Source organism: Rhipicephalus microplus, unplaced genomic scaffold (assembly GCF_043290135.1).
Source record: "Rhipicephalus microplus isolate Deutch F79 unplaced genomic scaffold, USDA_Rmic scaffold_16, whole genome shotgun sequence".
Taxonomy (NCBI): Eukaryota; Metazoa; Arthropoda; class Arachnida; order Ixodida; family Ixodidae; genus Rhipicephalus; species Rhipicephalus microplus.
The window spans coordinates 9,997,993-10,001,262 of record NW_027464589.1 but is presented as its reverse complement, the minus strand read 5'-3'; the positions used below and the strand labels follow the sequence as shown (position 1 = coordinate 10,001,262).

The 3,270-nt window shown below is 40.9% G+C and overlaps 1 non-coding gene across 1 annotated transcript; it reads right to left on the bottom strand.

Moving 5' to 3' along the window:
* Nucleotides 1-713: 713 nt before the first annotated feature.
* LOC119167792 (uncharacterized) lies at nt 714-2,565 on the bottom strand. Its single transcript, XR_012888769.1, has 3 exons — nt 2,492-2,565; nt 2,228-2,348; nt 714-870 (listed from the first exon to the last, which is right to left on the bottom strand). It is a non-coding gene; the product is annotated as an uncharacterized LOC119167792 (transcript).
* Between the last annotated feature and the right edge of the window lie 705 nt (nt 2,566-3,270).

Here is a 3,270-nt window from a genome sequence, read left to right as displayed (position 1 = left end):
CCAGTTGTATTGAACTGAACGTAATTGAATCCAACTGGCGCCCAATTGGTCAACCTATTGAACACATATGGTCAACCAATTATAGCTGACTGGTGTACACCTAGACAATCAGTCAATGTGAATTGGTGTCCAAATGCTTAACCAATTGAAAACATATGGTCATCCAGTTAAAGCCAACTGGTGCCCAATCGGTTAGCCAGTTCAAAACATATGGTCATCTAACTAAACATATTGGTGTCCAACTGGTCAACCAGTCAATGTGAATGGGTGTTCAAATGGTTAGCCCGTTGAAAACATATGGTCATCCAGTTGAAGCTGACTGGTGCCCAATTGGTTAGCCAGTTTAACATATATAGTGATCCAGTTAAAGCCAACTGGTTAACCAGTTGAAAACACATTGTCACTCAGTTAGAGCCATTTGGTTAGCCAGTTGAACTCACATGGTCATCCAGTTAGAGCTAGGTGGTGTGCAACTCGTCAACCATTTGAAGTACACTAGTGCAGAACTGGCGGTCTAGTTTGACCCGAATATTCTTCTATCTAAAACTGGTGTTTGGCTGGAAAACATGTGCAAAGAGTACACCAGATTGTTGAAGCAAAAATGCTTGCGAATTCGACAAAAGAAATGTTGATCCTGAACAAAACGGTCTTGTATGCTTGTTTCTGAATGATGTGCAATGTACACACATTAAATAAAAACCATACAATGGAGGTACTTGTTTTAACATAATTTATTACTTTGCAAGTAGTGTAAAAGTTTGAGTAGCCATAAAGAAGCAAAACCAAGTATTGTAAAAGACTAGCCAAAATTCAGGTACTGCCTATTTTTCACCTTGCTGCACTTATTCAGGAATTTCCTGCGTCTTTTCCCTGAAAGTGATGAAAAATACATAAGTACATGGAAGTTACAAGTTCACGTCACTAATGTTACATATACACAGGATGCAACAATATTGTGATGCTGCCCTTGAAGCACACTATAAATGTATCTGTGTTCTGGCTGTAACAGATGGCGGAGAGAGGGCTACACTTGCTGCAAAAAAAAAGAAGAAAAAAAGATATTCCTACAGACTTACACACAAAGTATGTAAATTATATTGTCGTTACACCATAATAAACGAACAAGTTCTCTGTGGCTATAATGCAGTGATAGAAGTGGCTTTTGAAGCAGGAAAAATAAACTGCATAGGCAGCTCAACCACTGTACGCCAATTTTCACACGCCACTATTAGTGGCTCAAAGACTGAAAATTAGCTTTGTTTGGTCACCTGGGTGACATAGCCAGAGTTTCGGTTTTGGAACAAGTTTAGCTAATTCAGCCTTCAGTTGACGTGCAGGTTGCACGCATTGTGCGAGCCTAGGCACAGATGTAGAACAATGAACATGAACAGCAGCCGTTTTGCATATTATATATCGGAATTTCTTTATGCAATTGATGTAACACTTCCACACTGGATGGGTTCATTCTACAGACATCCTCTATAAACAAAGAACCCCATGAGCTGGATATAACAATTAAGGATTGTGAGGTGACAGTGGTATCACGCTCTTTCAAATCAGGGTAACGGTAAAAGTGAAAGCGGACAGTAGACTCGCACTGTGACGTGCGGAGCAGTATAAAGTGCCATGCTGCCGATAATTCTGACTGCACTTTCCCAGATTGTGAAGTTTAGGTGTCCGCACACATGAAGTAAGAACAAAATCTTGTTCAAAGCGGAAAACAGATATCGTGGTTAAAAGCAATGTCTTCAACCGCCCGCTTCCTTTCACCAGAGCAACGTGAGTCACGTGATCCAACCCTGCACGTCACAACGATTGCAGCGCCCGTGTCTCTGGGTTTGACTATATATCTGGGTTTGACTATATATCAGGGTTTGACTGTATATTCTGTTAGAGTTTTGTGAATACTGTAAACTTTCTTTTTCCTGCTCGGCCTACATTTGATGTAATATTTGCATTTTGTTTTTTCTGGCTTCAAACATTAGGAGGTGAGTCTAGAATTTGCGTTGGTAATACAGTGTTAACTTGATGTGCTGCGAGCTCAAGGCTAGCTTTCTCCACATGATCTCACACGTATACTTCGCATGGATGTTCGCAAATGCACTGGCGTGGAATTCGGTCAGTATGATGCTTTAAACACTTTCTTTACCAGGCTGCATGTTATTTAAAAACTACATACGTAGAACTTTCCCAAAGTTAGTCAAACAGATTTACAACAGCACCTCACCATTTTCCGAGCCTCTCAAGGCCCGCCAGCTTCTCAACCACGAAGTGGTTCAGCTGCTCGACTGCAGCAGGCACAAGGTTTTCGGGAATGCCCTGGCACTGCAGTCTCCATCTGTAACAGTCTAAAACAAGAAGTTAACCAGGCCTCACTAACTGGTAAGAAGAAACAATTTTTAAGCAAAAATAGAGTCTTAAGAATGCGGTCTGAAGCAGAATGACCAAAGACAGTCTGCACCGAAACATCATAAAAAACATGAACACTTACCACGCATCACTTCTACTTTCCATGGTGTCAGCGGAGTCTTTGCAGGCCGATCGGGAAATCGTGGACACCGCTTCTCTGCAATACACAAATGAACAGTGATTAACACACTGCAACTTCTAGTTCACACCACTAAAAATTTATGGCAGCTTCGCACTAGTGGTGCCAAGCCTGAAGGAAGAGTAGAGCTGGGCAGCCTTTCTTGTTGCCCATTGTATTTCTTTTTCTATCAATTTTTTCTCCCTCTTTCTTCCCTTTTTTTCTCTCTGTGCATCACCTCCTTTATTTTTCTGTCTTTCACTCTCTCTATTTTTTCCTCCTTCTGTCTTGCTTTCTGCTTTTCTATCTTTTTCTCTGTCTAGTCTTTATATCATGTAATGTCTTTATTTTCCTTATTTCTCTCACGTGTTTCACATGCTCCACTTCATCAAGCGGAGTTTTCATTTAACACTTGCTCCTGCTTTACTCGAAGTGGGGCTTTCCCAATTCGTTTGGCGCATACCCACCTGAATATTTTTTTCCTGATGGATAGACTACAGCAGGCTTAATAAACAGATCCACTGTTAAAAAAAGCACAAAGAATTCTATATAACAGCAACACACCTTGCAATGAGCGGTTTTTCAGTTGTTTCTTGGGCCAAATTCCGAGAAGAAGGTCCTTCACAAAAAGAGAATCCTTTTGATGGCCCTGAATGTGCTTCCATGCTCTGGAATTTATTTGAAGGCCACTGCCAATGTCCACCTGCATCAGAGAAACGTATTACAACAAAAAAATCTTTTTA